Source organism: Pteropus medius, unplaced genomic scaffold (genome assembly GCF_902729225.1).
Source record: "Pteropus medius unplaced genomic scaffold, Ma_sr-lr_union100, whole genome shotgun sequence".
Taxonomy (NCBI): Eukaryota; Metazoa; Chordata; class Mammalia; order Chiroptera; family Pteropodidae; genus Pteropus; species Pteropus medius.
In genome coordinates this window covers 19,143,870-19,161,001 of record NW_024345601.1, presented here as the reverse complement: position 1 = coordinate 19,161,001, position 17,132 = coordinate 19,143,870, and the positions used below count along the sequence as shown (strand labels likewise).

Sequence of the window (17,132 nt, the reverse complement as noted above, 5' to 3'; positions counted from 1 at the left end):
TAGTATTATTTCAGCATGTTTGGATGAGTATACATAGAGTTGACAGAACATCTCCTTCACTGATGAAAAACCCATATTTTGCTTCAAATTTCACTCCCGGATTTTATATCTCTTCTTTGTCATTGGCGTTTAGGAATTTCACTATAATGTGTCTACTCATGGAACTGCTTTATTCATCCTCTTTGGATTATTAGCTATAGATTAATGTCATTTATCAGTTTTGGAAAATTCTTAGTTATTGCTTTTATAAATATTTCTCCATTATCTCTCTTCTCTCCTTCTGAGATTCTAATTAGACATATGCTAGAAATTTTCATTTGCTTCATATTTCTAAATGTTTTATATATATTCATCTTTTTATCTCTCTAAGATGATGATGTTTTCTTCACTAATTCTCTCTTTAGTTATATTTAAAGAGCACTTTAGCCTTTTCTTCCCAAAATATTTTCCGATTCTTTTACAATTCTTTTTTTAATTTCTGTATTATTTCTTTAAATTGTTCACACATGCCTATTTTACATTATATGTCTGTCAGTTCTAGTCTCTACAGTTTTTAAGGGTCTAAATCTGTTTCTTGTCATTTCTTCTGACTCACTCATGGTGCTTGCCTTCTCTTGAGCTTGGTGATTTCAGAATGCAGGCTTTTTGTTTGTTCTTCATTTATTGGGATCCTGAAGGGATACCTTCCTGAGGAGAGTGTTCGTATCTGCTTCTTCTGTGAGCTAAGAGTCAGCACCAACCTGGGACCATTTGATCCCTCTGAGAGTCACAATTCAACACAGATTTCTCAGGCTCAGCTTATCTACATTGTTATTGTCCTGTGAATCAATATCTAATTTACTACAGCACTATAGGCATAAGACCTTAAGGCAAGCTAGCTCTTCCCATCTACTTCCAGTTCTGAGCAGCTCATGGTTTGGGTTTTTATGATCATCAGCAAGCAGGTCCTAACTAAGATCTTTTCTACATCAAGAGGGTCCCTCACAACAACACGGTCTCCCATATTTCTGGAAGCAGTGATCTTTATGAAATATTTATAGTAATGTTCTGAGGAGCCATGAGTGATTGTATCAAGAGTCAATGAGCATAGGATGAAAGAATTTGGTGAATTAGGATAAACTATAATAATTTGGTTATCATATTAATATAGTGAAAATAACTTTCTGGTCTCTTTTGTATTAGTCCAACATCTCTTTTTTAACATCTCTAATTAATTTCTAAGTTAATTTGCTTTGCCACAATGTTTTATGGATTTTCATTAAAAAGTTATGAGAAAAAAGTGCTAATAAGCCTTTTAAGTAAATTTGCAAGTAACTTTACTGGCTCTGTTGCATATATATAATATTTTCTCTGATTTTCTGTGTTTCTCCGGGTACAAGAACTGCAAAGCTAATGCATCAACAATTTGAATAAAACTTGTCAACATCTATCTATCTGTCTATATTGTTATGCATATGCCTTTCAATGTTATAATATTTGGCATGAAGTTGGGTTGTTTTAGTGTATGGTTTAATTTCTTTCAGGTGCTAGACTTTTGATACTATGCTATTTCGCATAAATTTATTAGAACGAATTAGATAATTTGGTGGGAAGACATAGTGAAAGTAAAGTAATTCAAATAACTTAACATTGTTATCCTAGAGGTGGACCTAGTTCTTCAGTACCTCATCTCTTATTTTTTATCAGACTATTAGCATCAAAGAGTGTTATTTCTGATTTGTAGAGAAGGGAACACAGCCTACTTCCTGCATCTGTGTTTAGAAGAAACCAGCACTCCTTGCATATCATCTTCAAAAAGACTTCAATGTTCTTCCTAATACGCTGGGAATAAGGAAGTCTTATATTTATATGGAAAGGGTTACTCTGTTTCTAGGAATTCAAAGAAATCCAGGATATAGAAATCAGCTAAATGAGGGTATATTTCAGCAAAAGTAGTAATAAGTGGACAGATCATGTCATTTAAGCCTATTTCAAGAAACAAGGAAAATCCCAAATAAATAACCTAACATTACATCTTAAAAAACTAGAAAAGAACCAATGAATCCCAAACCAGTAGAAGGAAGAAAATAATAAAAATTAGAGTATAATTAAATGAAATTAAGAACAAAAAGACAATAGAAAAAAACGAATGCAACACAGAACTGGTTCTTTGAAAAGATTAATAAAATTGACAAACCTCTAGCTAGAGTCATTAAGGAAAAATGAGAAAGGACACAAACAAAATCAGAAATGAAAGAGGAGAAATTACAATAGATAATACTAAAGTACAAAGCATCTAACAAGATACTATGAAAAATTATATACCACTCAATTCAGTAACCTAGAATAAATGGACAAATTCTTAGAAATATACAACCTTCTTAGACCAAATCATGAAGAACTGGAAAATCTAAATAGACCAATCAACAGTAAGGAAATTGAAACAATCATCAGATGGCTTCACTAGTGAATGCTACCAAACATTCAGTGATAATTTAACCTATTTCCCATTTAGAAAAAAAAAGTGCAGCTTGCTGCCAGCATTAATTTTACATAAACACATTCTTTGAAGCTGAAGCAAATCTGAATGGTTTTCAATGTGAAAATCAAATATAAAAAGTGTTCTTGGAGTTATTTCTAAATAGAATTTGTCTCTAATCCTAATGTAACAGAAATGTATACATAAATCAGATTCATCAAATGAATCTCCGGCTAACAATTGTTTTGAGAATGATGTTAACATCATGCATAGGAATGCTACATTTTCTAGGATTTTACATTTTTAATGATCAAGAATTACTATATTTTGTAAATGGAAATACCACTACTAAAAACAGAATGTTAGAAATAGAATGATGTCATTTGTTTCCAAAGACTATCAATATACTAGAGTGATGCAAAAATAATAATTAAAGCAAGTATTTTTGTGGCAAACTTTGGGGGTAAGGTTAGGACTATAATCCCCGAGTTAGGGTAAACGCTGTAGCCGCAAGTGCTGCTGGCAAGCATTCTTGGGGCAAACAGGAAATGGGTTAATACCTGTTCTCAAACTTCCAAAAAATTGAAGAAGAGGCAATACTTCCTTACTCGTTTTATGAGGCCAATATTACTCTGATACCAAAACCTGGTAAAGATAACACAAAAAAAGAAAACTACAGATCAAAATCTCTGATGAATACAGATGCAAAAATCCTAAACAAAATACTAGCAAATCTACTACAACAATACATTAAATAGATTATACACCATGATCAAGTGGGCTTTATTCCAAGGGCACAAGGATGGTTTAACATATGCAAATCAATTAATGTGATATACCACATAAACGAATAAAGAATAAAAACATATGATCATATCAATAGATACAGAAAAAGCATTTGACAAAATACAGCATCTATTTATGATTAAAAATCTTAATAAAATGGTTAAAGGAAAGTACCTCAACATAATAAAGACTGTATATGACAAACCCTCAGCTAGCATCATACTTAATGGTGAAAAACTAAAAACCTTTCCTCTAAGGTCAAGAATAAGACAAAGCTGTCCCATCTCACAATTATCATTCAATATAGTGTTAGAAGTTCGAATTAGAGCAATCTGGCAAGAAAAAGAAATAAAAGGTATCCAGATTGGAAATGAAGAAGTCAAATTGTCACTTTTTGCAGATGATATGATTCTCTATACAGAAAACTCTAAAGACTCCACCAAAACCTATTAGAAACAACAAATACAGTAAAGTTTAGGATATAGAATCAATGTACAAAAATGCATAGCATTCTTATATACTAAAAATGAATTTTCAGAAAAAGAAATGAAAAAAACAACTTATTTTTTAATTGTAACAAAAAGAATAAAATACCTAGGAGTAAACCTAATGAAGTATTTGAAGAACCTACACAGTGAAAACTATAAGACGTTATTAAAAGAAATTAAAGAAGAAACAAAAAAATGGAAATATATTCTGTGTTCATGGATTGGAAGAATCGACCTAGTTAAAATAACTTCATTACCCAAAGCAATATACAAATTTAATGCAATCCCCATCAAAACCCTAATGACATTTTTTAAAGAAGTAGAACAAAAATCATCAGATATGTATGGAAACACAAAAGACCCCGAATAGCCAAACCAATCCTGAGAAAAAAATAACAAGGCCAGATGCATCACTCTGCCTGACTTCAAATTATACTACAAAGCAAAAATAATCTAAACAACATGGTGTTGGCAAAAAAAAAAAAAAAAACCAACAACAACGAACAAAACAACAACAACAACAAAAAAAAAAACCAGACACACAGAACAGTAGAACAGAATTGAGAGTCCAGAAATAAATCCTTGTATATAATTTTCAACAAGGGAGCCAAAAATATACAATGGTATGAGGAAAGCTTGTTCAATAAATGGTTCTGGGAAATTGGAAAGCCACATGCAAAAGCATGAAACTAGACTAATGTCACCATATATAAAAATGAACTCAAAATGGATCAAAGACCTGAATATAAGATCCGAGACAAATTGCACAGAAGAAAACACAGGTACCGAACTCATGGACCTTGGATTTATAGAGGATTTTATGAATTGGACCTCAAAGGCAAGGGAAGTAAAAGCAAAAATAAAGCTCTTGCACAGCAAAATAACTGTTAAGATAAAGAGGCAACTATCTGAGTAGGAGAAGATATTTGCAAACGATGCCTCTGATAAGGGCTTATTTCCAAAATATGCAAAGAACTCATATAACTCAACAATAAAAAAAACAAACAATCCAGTTAAAAAATGGGCAAAGGACCTGAACAGACACTTCTCCCAAGAAGACATACAAATGGCCAACAAACGTGAAGATTCTCAACATCACTATCTATTAGGGAAATCAAAACCACAATGAGATACCATCTCACACCTGTTAGAATAGTTGCTATCAACAGGACATGTAATAACAAGTGTTGGAGAGGATGCAGAGTAAAAGGAACCCTCATACACTGCTGGTAGGACTGCAGATTGGTACAACCACTATGGAAAACAGTATGAAGGTTCTGCAAAAAATTAAAATAGAATTACCATATGACCCAGCAATCCTTCTTCTGGATATCTACTCAAATTTTGAAAATATTTATTCATAGAGATATGTGCACCTGGGTATTCATAGCAGCATTATTCATGATAACCAAGACATGGAAACAACCTAAGTGTCCTTTAATAGATGATTGGATAAAGAAGATGTGGTACATATATACAATGGCCTATTACTCAGACATAAGAAAAGATAAAATACTGCCATTTGCAACAACAAGGATGGATCTTGAGTGAAATAAGTCAGACAGAAGAAGTCGAGAACCATATGATTTCACTCATATATGGTATATAAAAGTGAAAGCAACAAATGAACATGACAAAGAAACAGAGACTCATGGACACAGAAAATAGTTTATTGATTACCAGAGGGAAGTCAGGGACAAAGAGAAGTAGATAGGAGTAGGAGGGTTGAAATATATGGTGACGGAAGGAAATTTAACTTTGGGTGGTGTACATGCAATGCAATACACATATGACGTATTATTGAATTGTATGCTTAAAATCGACATGATTTTATTAACCAAAGTCAAATTGAATTTTAAAAAAGGAGGAAAAAAATTAGGGTATATCCAACATCATTTGGGTATATAACAGTCACGTAATAAATTGTTGAATTAATGAACGAATCTTTTAAAATAAGTAGACAATATAATACAATCATACTAGTAGTGATCTAATCGTGATATTTCATTTCCTTTTTGATTTAGTATTCCCCCACCCCCATCACATACACACACACACAGCAAGAGAGAAGTCTGGACAGAAAATACATTTATTTTATTCCAGTGAAAATTTCGAGGCCAGAAATAACCAATAATTATAGTCCAAATCAGTGATCTATTGCATTAGGACATATATTTAAGCTCCTACACTTTCATAACAACAGGAAAAAAGAAAGTTCTCCTCGCTGATTTTTCTGTCCTGTTTTGTTCCACTAACTGTGTTTTTTAACAAATTTTAGAGAAATGCACTGAATCAGCTTGTGCCAATAGAAACTAAAATTTACCTTGTGCGAAGATAAAAATCAATATCTGGAGAATTGTTTGATAATTCACAATGAAAACAGGAAGAGTCGATAAGAAAAACACGCTGGATTCCCCAGTCGGCTGCATTGTGAGTCTGCGTGAAACAAAAGGCTGGGCAGGATTCCCTTGTGCCCAACTGTCCTGCCCCAGTCCTATTATCTGGGCCCATAGCACCATCACAAAACATACATCGTGATAGCATTTCTCTTGGGATCCTGGACAAATGGAGATTTTGCTTGCACCGATTTTGAAATTTTTTTAAAAAAGTTTTCTCCAGTTGACTTTAAATACAGTTAAAGCCAATCTTTAGAAAGAGTTTTCTATTTCTTGTGTTCTTCTTTCCTATTCATTTTGTTTTCCTTATTGAAATCAGGAGATAAATACTGAGCACACCGGATAACCCAGCACCATGCGGCAAAGTTGTGAGTAAGGTTCACTCAGGTTTCATTTTGTCTTTCTTCCTTTGGAGCCTTCTAAAGATGGCCAGGGAAGAAAATAATCTGTTACTCTCAATGTAGAAGAATTCGTCTTCAGACTATTTGGCTCAACACACAACCAAGGAACTTTGGCATGCTTCCCTGTAACTCTGAGGTTTGCTGCTCCAATCAAAGGAGGTCAGCCTTAGTCAAAAGGGCAGCGATGAAGGACCCAGTCCCAGTTCCAGGTCAGAGCCTCCTGGTAGGGTGGAAGCAAATCCTAAAGGGTCTTCCAATCTAGTTTTCTCCCAACAGGAAGATCCCTTGGACCTAGTAGGGACTATTTCTCCACGGTTACACATTTATGGCCTGAAAGCATTGGATAATTTTTTTTTTTTTTCATTCAGAGCATTTTCATGAGCAACCAACATTTAAAATTATCTCAAGACAATCACTAATGGTAGACATATCTGAGAGAAGCAAGAATTAGAGAGAACTTTGCACAATATATATATTAGTATGGCCTCTAGTTGTTCCTTTTTCAATAATGTTAGCTGAATGCCTGCTGTATTGGTGTGGACATGTAACGTATAGACAGACATACAAGACATAGGCCTTGTCCTCAAGGAGTTTTCTTTTCATACATGGAAATAAAGGCTGAGCCCAATAGTGCAACGGAATTTGTGCTCAGTGGCACAGAATAATCAAATGTGGAACAGTAAAGTAACTCCTAAGAACATAGAGAAGGAGAGGAAAAAAGCTTTGTCTTCTGAAAGCCAAACTAGAAAGGTACACTTAGACACATCCACAGTGGCTGAATTTGGTCTGAGGATAAACCAAAGATCGTAAGCTAATGCAGATTTGGGGAAAAGTAAAACTATACTCAAAGATGCCCGAATGCCTCAAGGAGTATGTGGGGTGGAGGTGGGGAGTGAGGTGTAATGTTGTGGTGAAATATATTTAGTCTTTTTGAAGTAAAACTGAATTGACAGAAGGTTGTCAGTTCAAAGAGGAGGTAACTCCCAAATCTAGTGCTCATTGCCCTGAGAAGATGAGCAGTTTATATCCTGTGACAAAGGAATCCCCATTTGGCTCATAAAGCAAGCAACTTATTTTGATTCTACACTCACTTAATATTCTGTTTATAAATTGGCTTCTAGAGTAAGTCTATCCTTCAGGGAGATACTCTTCTACTCATGTGACATACATATTCTATCCATGTAGGTTATAACTGTCATTGTAAATTAATTAATGTAATGGCATTCTGCAGTGCATGTGCATGTGTACACACACACACACACACACACACACACACACACACACACACTAGTTCCCTGAGATCAGGTAATTATTCCTAAGAATAATTCTGCTCAGAATATGCTGTTCATAGTCAGACTCCATACTTACCAGCCTGAGGACCAGAGCCTGACATTAGTGAATGCCCCAAGGTGACCTGATTGAGACCATTTATCCACTAGCCATCTGCCCTCTTCTAGTGACACCCCAAGCTCACTGAATGGTTTTCAGATCAAGCTAAAACATGAACCAAATGTCACAAACTATGCAAGAAGATATACATTTCGCTTCTAGCTGGAGTCATCAAGGAAACTCTATCTTTGAACAAAATGTAGAGATTCATTAGGAAAGAGTCCTTGGTGAATGAGAACCCAAAGGCCAAGTCATGAACCAGACACAGAGGGACGTGCATAGCCTGGGCAGAGAGGAGCTGATAGGAAATAGTGGAGATAGTGAGGGAAAGGTGGTTTGGGCCATCATGGGAGGTCTGAACTGCTAGAATCAGGCGTTTGAATTGTATTGTGTAGGAACTGCTGAACAGTTGAAGGGTTTGGGTAAGAATTCATGCTGTAAGTGCTATACTATGATTGCAGCTGACAAGATGGATTCACTGAGGTGCAATTTAGAGGCAAAGAAACAAGTTTGGACAAGTTTGGAAGCCATTGTAATGAGGTAACTATGTCTTCAAGTAGGATGGAGGCAGTTGGATGACTGAAAAAAAAGTATAAGTGCTAGAAAAGGGATGAAGGAAATGTCTACTGAAGTATCCATTAATTAGTCAGCCTCCTGCCTCTGGCTAAAATTATTTAAATAGAATTATGCCAGTCATAGGACAGCATTGTACAATATCGGAGTCAAAAGGAGTGTCTCGCCTCATTTTAATAAGTGGAGAACTGGCTCTAGGAAGATGGCAGTAAGATGCACATTAACTAAGGAGCAGGGACAAGAAATGCTGAGTGGGGTAAGGTCAGGCAAAGACTGAGGAAAGGGGGAGAGGGGTACCAACTTGGATCGGTGTTGGGCCTGGTGGTTTAGATGAGCTAGAGTCATAGGTGGATTAGACTGCTTCAGCCAAGAGGGAAACAGAGAGTGAGTGAGTGAATGAAGCTATAAATTGGAGAGTAATCGGCCTGAGGCACAGAAAAAAAGGTCTTAGGGGAATTCCAGTGAGGAACTGCAGATCTGGGGCTGGTAACTATAATAGCTTATAGTGAAATTTGTCTTATGTAGTCTGAGGTGGAATAAGGATGATGGGTAATTTCGAGGTAACCCCTGGTTAAACTATCCACTCTGCTTGGGTCTTAAGATGTAAATTGGAAATCTTGTACATTGCTGGTGGGAATGTAAAATGGTGCATTTGTGTGGAAAACAGTTTGACGGTTCCTCAGAAAGCTAAACATAGAATTACCATATGATCCAGAAGTTATACTTTTTAGGTATTGAAAAGCAAAAAAAAAAAAAAAAAAAAAAAAAAAAATTGAAAGAATTGAAAACAGGGGCTCAAACAGATACTTATACACCAGTGTTCATTGAAGAATTTATTTACAATAGCTAAAGGTAGAAACGACCCAGATGTCCATCAACAGATGAATGGATAAACAAAACGTGGTACATACATACAATTGAATGTTATTCAGCCATGAAAAGGAGTGAAGTTCTGATATATGCTACAACATGCATGAATCTTCAAAGCATTATGCTAAGTAAAATAAGCCAAGCACAAAAGGACAAAAATTGTATGAGTCCAATTGTAATATAAAATATCTAGAAAAGGCAAATCTATAGAGCCAGAAAGTAACTTACCAGGACCTTGGAGTGAATGCAGAGTTATTGCTTAATGGCTAAAAAGTTTCGATTTGAGGTGATGAAAACATTTTGGAAATAGATAACGGTGATTGTTGTATAATAACACGAATGCAATTAATGCTTTTGAATTGTACACTTAAAAATTGTTGAAATGTAAATTTTATGTTATGTATTTTTTACCAGAATTTTAAAAACATTTTTTTAAAAAAATAGGAAGCTGTGAAGTCTGCTTGTAGGGCACAGTTTGAGCCTATGAGTTCCTGAGAGGTCGTCCCTCTCCTCAGGGATGCCGTGCTCTACAGCCGCCCCTATTGCCCTGAGGGGATAGAAGACGGGGCCACTCTATGACCACCACATCCGTCACAACCACAACTGACAGCCTACATCCCAGCTGCCCCAGTGACTCCCAGAGTCAGTCCTGTGGGATCTAAATAGCTTTGTCGTTGATTAGAATTAGCTCCACTGCCAGTCCCTGCTGCTAGAATACACATGAGACTAGGGGAATCGGAAGTGCTGGTTTCTGCAGCTTTTTGTTTGGTAGAATGCCAGAGAACACAGCTTTTGCTGTCATAATTGGTCTAAATTTAAACGCTCACTTGTTTTTGTTTCAAATTGGTTTGTGTGTGCATGGACACAGACTAGGTTTGTGGGCAGAGAGTATATTTTGTCAACATGGAGAAAATGAATGAGAGTTTTTTGTTATCTAAACTAGCCCTTGTTTTCAGTCTTGATTTCTGTATGGGTTGATAAATGTTCTTTGAGTCAAGGAGAGGTTGAAACCCAACTACTTAATTGGAGGTTTTCCAGTTCACAGTAGTTAACTTTTCTACAACTTGTCTCCTTAATTTAGAACAACATTCAAAGAATAATAAGCATTATATCTCACCTTAGTTTGGGCTTATTTCTTGACTTCTGGGTAGATTATTCAGAACTAGAAGACATGTATTGTCTTTCAAGAGTTTTCAGTAAGTTTGTGAAAGGAAAAAAAAATTGTCTCAAATTTTATTAGCGATTTTCAGTCGGATTGCTAAACGGAGTGATTTAGTATTTTTCAGTGAATGCAGCATTAATTTGCATATTAAATTGCATTACATCTGCCTCCATTAATGAAATTATTTTTAGATTTAGGCAATCAATACAGTCTTTTGCAATATTCAAATCCTAACATAAGAAATAATGCTGGTTCAATTGTACATTCAAATACTTTCTAAAACATCTTAATTCATCTATGCTCATTCTTCTCCCAAGTTTAGGTTCATGGCTTTGGTGATACTTGCGAAGTTGTTCGTGTATATGATGGCTGGGAAAAGTAGCAGATGTTTTTGGTTTTTTTTTTTTTCTAGAGAAGCCTTTCTTGTCATCCTATGCCAGAAACAGAAGGACATTTCTCTGATTTAAACACATTTATTGAATACCCTGTGTATTAGGCTAAATGCAGTTGTGGACAAGCCAGGTGTGGTGCCATGCATGAGGCTCTGCTGGAAGACAGCCTTGGCATCTTGGGACAACCAGAGTTGTGGCTGCAATCACCAATTATTCCACGAGGAAGCAATGAAGGCAGTATCTATAGTACTCATCTTGACTGCTCAGGGAGCCTTCTGACAGGGTCAGATTTTAAAAAGGCAGACTCAGTTCTTGCTTATTAAATTAGCTGATGACATGAGGCTCAGAGAGAGGGGGCCAGGATATGTTGTTTGACAGAATTCAAAAGCCAAATCCACAAAGAAGAAAGTTAAAAGGGATTATTTTAAGGTCTGGCACTTGGATACAAAAAGAACACCACCAACAGAGGATAAAGGATATATGGTGATCGAGTATGAAAAAGTTTTAGTTGAAATAAAGTTGTGAGTCATCAATATGGCAAAAGCTTTCCAAATGTGCATAAGCTTTCCGGAATGCTTATGCAACCCTAGAATGTATTAATAGACTATGGTATTTAGTTAAAGAAAAACTGTAGCTTAAAACATTTGCAGGCAATATACACAGATGTCAAGCAAATGCTCTTTGAGGTCAGACAACTGTTTTTCAGATCCCATCTCCAGCTCATTGTGTAGTAGAATCTCTTTAGGAGTGAGTCAATATAAAAATATCCAAAGCACATTACATTTTTTAACTTGAACTATGAATGTTCATTCTTTCACATACTTTTTTGGCACAGGATCAGGCCTTTTTCTTTGAGGGTGGAGCTTACCTTCACTTAGAACACACTGGTGCAGCCATATCTGTGGATTGGGACCCGACTCCATTCTTGTTAGCTGGGTGTGTGTTCTGATGGAGTGTAACAATATTTGGAATATCACCCCTCTGAATGTGAGCCCTCTGGAGTTTTTTGTTTTCTCATTTAAATAAATCCCATCTTTAATAAATTATCTAAGATATCTAGCTTTTTTTTAAGGAGCAAGTACCTGAAGACATCTTCCAATCAATCCAAATCATTCTAGAATTTTATTTTGTTTTTCCTTTTTTCTTATACAGTTTTCTTGCTCTTATTTCAACAGCAATATTTTAAGAGACTCATCTGCAACAAGTTTCTCCAATCATTCAACTTAATTTTTATATAAATGATAACTTTCTTTTCTCACTCATGCTTCATCGGCTTATGTAATTTTTCATTAAATTACACGATTAAAATGACCAATATAACTGGCATAAACAGAATGAGGACAGACAGCTGTCTCACATAAAACTCAAGAGAAGAAGGTAGGTACTGGAGAAAAGCCCACTAGTGGTGGGCAGTCATTGTACTATGAAACAGGATCCTGATCAGAGTGTAGTCACCAGAATGGTTATCAGTATTGAAGAGTCGCTTATGATTGGTGGAAGTAGAGGCATTTAGTCTAAAAAGGAGTTGGCTCAATGATATGAATTTCCTTGACTGTTGGAAGGTTTATGATATGGAATATTCTCTAGGAATCCTGAGATAGGTAAAGGTAGGGTAGAGGTAGAAAACACAAACCACTGAATAACGTTATAGGCAGACAAATTTCAGCTCACACCAGTATGAATTTTAAAGAAGAATTTAAAGATGTCATAGGATCTCTCGGTAGTGTTGGTGTAGGACAAATTCAGGATATGGTAGGGAATTCAGTTAGATGATGATAACTTCTCAAATTGTAATGGCAATGCAGAGAAATCAATAATTGAGGAAAATCTACTAAGAAGGAAAAGGCGGAAGACACAACTTGGGCTTTTAGATTGCCAAAATCAGAGTAGTCCTCAATGTCATTGCTTCATCTTAACTTTAAAGAACGCATTGTCTCTTTCTCTTTTTTAAGAAGGCAAATGTTCATTTATTTATTATTTACTGAGTACCTATGATGTACCAGGCATTGGGGGTATAAAGATCTCTAAGGCACAAGACCCTCAGTGTTGTAGTGGAGCCAAACAAGTAGCCACTCACAGTCCAAAGTGGAAGCGGCAGTGATGGTAATGTGCACAGATCCTACTGATGCACAAGTTGATCTTAGAGCAGATCGTGACATCAGGAAGAAGGGAGAGATTTGCCTTAAGATAGACTTAGAGGGCCTGCAAAAAAAATGTGGCATGAGGAAATCCAGTTTTTCGAAGTCATGATTTTAAAAAAACAAAACGCTTTCTGAGGATGAAAATGTGTCATAGGTAATGCTACCTATGAATTTTACTCAGATCTGATTTCAAGCACCAAAATAATTCATTCGATTGAGGAGTAGAATATAACTTAAGCTAAAGAATAAACAAATGTTTTTGTATCTGAGTGAAGTACTAAGTGAGGCACTAAGATTATTGAGGAAAATTCTTTGCTATATGGCTTACATCATCATCTTTCTAAGGGAAAGTAAGATAAGCTTCTACTGCCAGGTTTACAAAACATCATTTAATGATTGCAGTTCATTTTCTCTGGCATGAGAAACAACCACTGTGATAACACTGATAATACACATAATGCACAACTAAAAACAGGAAGCCAAAAAAATCTATCATAATTCTAATGGCAACAGTATGTCCCAGTCACACACAGATAGTATCCTGTATTTTCCATTCAGCATACAATGATTGTCCAGTCACTGTCTTCTCTTCTGTACTGAATATCAGTCATTTATCCAAGATCCAGCTTGTAAGCTTAGGCCCATTCTCCATAGTTGCAATGTGTAGTCTCTTGTACAGTATATCAGAAACTGGACAAACAATACGGGCTGTGCCAGAGCCAAACATCCCCCTCACTGGTTTCTGCTCTAGGGCTATTGTCAAGTCACCCATGGTAAGGTACCTCTCCTCTACACCTTAAATTCACTGCACTTGTGTGCCAGGCCCAGAATGCTCTGCCATGTCACTCCTGGAAGAATGATGCCATCTAGCAGAAGAGTTTCCAGTGCTTCTTCTCCATCTTCATTTATCTAGTAGAGAAAAAGATTCATAGTTCCAACTTCCATTATCTCATTATCCTCTCCATAGAGCCACAGAACCTGCTGACACCTGTTATTGCTTCACATTGGGCAAAAAGAGATGAGCCATAATTCCCTCTCATCTTGCAGTCCCAGTCCCACCTTTCCAGGCTCTTACAGACTTCAGACTGGCCCACAGGGATACTGGATTAAAGGTTCCACTTGAAAAATAAAAACCCATTGGACTCAAGATTACGAAGATCAGGGCTTTGGTAGGCTTCTCGACTCCAAGAGAAGGCTCAGTTCCGATGAGTGTAGGACAAATATATAGACTAGCAGATGTTGAATATAGGAGCCCTTCTTGATCCAATTTCACAAGCTATTGAAAATACTTTGAAAGCTCTTCCTTGTCAAATTCCAGCAAAGCTGCCCTTACAGCAGATCGGTACGTTCTGTCCATGTCGAAAGGACCGAATGAGTTTGAAAGAGTCAGATTTCATTATCTACTCCTCGAAATGCCTTCATTCCTTCAAATAAATCTGCCACATAGTGCAAACCAATGAGCCAGGATGCAATGACAGGTTTTTGAAGAGGCTTATGTGATTTCTCTTAATCGAACTCTGAGGACCACTCAACTATCAACATGTGATCCATGAAAGCAGTTCCAGAAACCAGAGTATTTTGGTCTGTTTTTTTCTTTAAAATACTGGTTGGTGTGGTTATTAGATATTTCATCTTAAAAGTCCACATCACCTCTTTTGATCCTGCTTCTCTAGTACATTCTTCGGTGCATCCATCATTGCGTCTTTCATTGTTCTGGCAGTTGTGGGAATAGTTGGAGCTGAGCAGAGGACAAACCCCATGTGTCCCAGGTCTCCCCTGTATCTGAGTTGGAGGCTGCAGGAATGTTTGGAGGAGTCCCTTGGCTGGTGGCTGTTACATGTGGTGGGCAGGACTGCTCACTTTCCTCTTTAAAAGAATGATTATTGTCTCAAGATATGTATTTTGATACATAGATGTTCTTATTCTCTTTCACTATGAGAATTACATATCTCAAACCAAGGAGAAAGAAACACAGATCTTACTAATATTATTCATAACAATATTTTCTGGAATAGGATTATTTCACATCTCTACTACATGAAGATTTGTTAAGTGAATTTGTTATGATTTAAAATGACTTACAGATCTAAAAAGAAATATATAAGGTTGATAATGTTTAACAGTGTTTACTTTGAAAAATATGATGATGGGTCCTACCCCTTTGAATAAAATCTACTTGACATAGTTGTAGCTGTCAGCGTATAGAAATCTAATAGGATAGATTATTTTCTTATTAGTAGAGAAGACACAATAGCTGCATTTAATAGTCTTTACCTTTAGGTAATTGTCACATTTCAAGGAATATAATTTGAGCCCCAGTATATCTTTGCTCCATTCCATAATAGAGTTTTGCTGTACTTCACGGCCATAAATTTCCGATTTAGAATCCCTTTGAAGCATATCGATACAAACAGGAATAGTATCTTCCCTTCGTATGTGGCTGTGCCAATCCAAATTAACTCAGACTTCTTCATAAAATGATTTATCTCATCTGGACCCTCTAACATGAAAAGCTGGTACTGGTACTACAGTATTGATTGTTTATAGTCTGCTTCTGTTCTGATTGGTGGGCGCTGACCAGCTTCCATACAGATTGATGAGTACTCATGCTGAATTAGGTATTAGATCACCACATTAGAATCCCTTGCAGAGCATAATACCCAGGAAATACTCAGGCTCCACATCTCCCTCATTCTGATTTAATTGGTCTGAGGTGGCATCAGCTTTCTAGGTCAGTGTGTCTCAAACCGTCTGTGTAAACGACCAGTTGTTGCTATTTTTGCTTGTTTTAGGTTCCAAACTGATATTTTTGTAAATGAAATGAAAACCACATGATTGGATGCCGTTGTAATGTCAGATTGCTATAAAAGTTTCTAAACACAGAAGTGTTTATCTTTGATTAGTGACAGTTTATGGGTCATATTTTAAGGAGCACTGATAATGACACAAATCCGGAGTAGTAAACCACAGGCTCAGAGATCCTGGGTTGTCTGTCAGTCCTTGCCTTCCATATAACTTCTTACACTTCTACTTGTATTTTATACTTTAATAGTCTGAAGACTTTTTTTTTTTTTTTTTAAGTCAGGACCATTTATTGTAAGGAATCGGCTCACATGATTATGAATGCTGGCAAGGCTCAATTTCTGCAGGGTGAGTCAGCAGGCTCTAGGCCCAATATTTCAGTTCAAGTTCAAAGGCAGGAAAAAAGCCAATATTCTGGTTCAAGGGCTGTCGGTCAGAAAGAAGTCTTTCTTACTCAGGGAAGGGTCAGCGTTTTTGTTCTATTCAGGCCTTCAACTGATTGGATGAGGCCAACTCACATTAGGGAGGACAACCTGCTTTACTCAGTCTACTGATTTAAATGCTAATCTCATCCAAAAACACTCTCACAGAAACAGCCAGAATGATGTTTGACCAAATATTTAACCACCCTGTTGCTCAGTCAAATTGACCATAAAATTAAGCATCACACCATGACACATAGGAAAATGCTAGGCCTTTATCAAATCTTCTGTATCAGAGGCATTGTCTAAGGCTCCGAGGAACACAAGGTGGCTCAGATCCAGGTTTTGCCCTCAAAAGGCTCACATCGGTATCGGGCAAGGGAATGCAGCTAGCATGCATTCACACCATTAAAATACAATTTAGTAAGTGATGTAATAAAGTCACATCCAGAGTGGTATTGTAGGAGAAGTCCTGTGGCTCACAAGTGTTCCATAAGTTTGATATGAAACCATTTAGATTTTTTCAAATAGTCTCCCTTTTTAATCCACCAGCTTAATGATAAATAGGAAGAGACACATAATAGATTCCCAATAAGGACATGTTTCTCAATCAGGAGGTTGTTTACCAGCCTTTTTTTAAAAAATAATAGTTGTTATCACCATGCTAAGCATCCATTGCAATGAGCATAAAAAACCGCTGTCACTTATGTTTCATTATATTGGCCCAATTCACATTTAGTTACATCATGTCCTAAATATTGTAACTGAAGCAGAATCCTTGAGACTCCCGTAAAACAGAGGTAACAATAAAAGCTTAAAATCTGGTGTGTTTAGAACCTGTGCTAGATTTTA

The 17,132-nt window shown here is 36.3% G+C and overlaps 1 pseudogene; it reads right to left on the bottom strand.

Moving 5' to 3' along the window:
• Positions 1 to 13,610: 13,610 nt before the first annotated feature.
• LOC120611979 (branched-chain-amino-acid aminotransferase, cytosolic-like) lies at positions 13,611 to 14,816 on the bottom strand (annotated as a pseudogene).
• Positions 14,817 to 17,132: the final 2,316 nt, after the last annotated feature.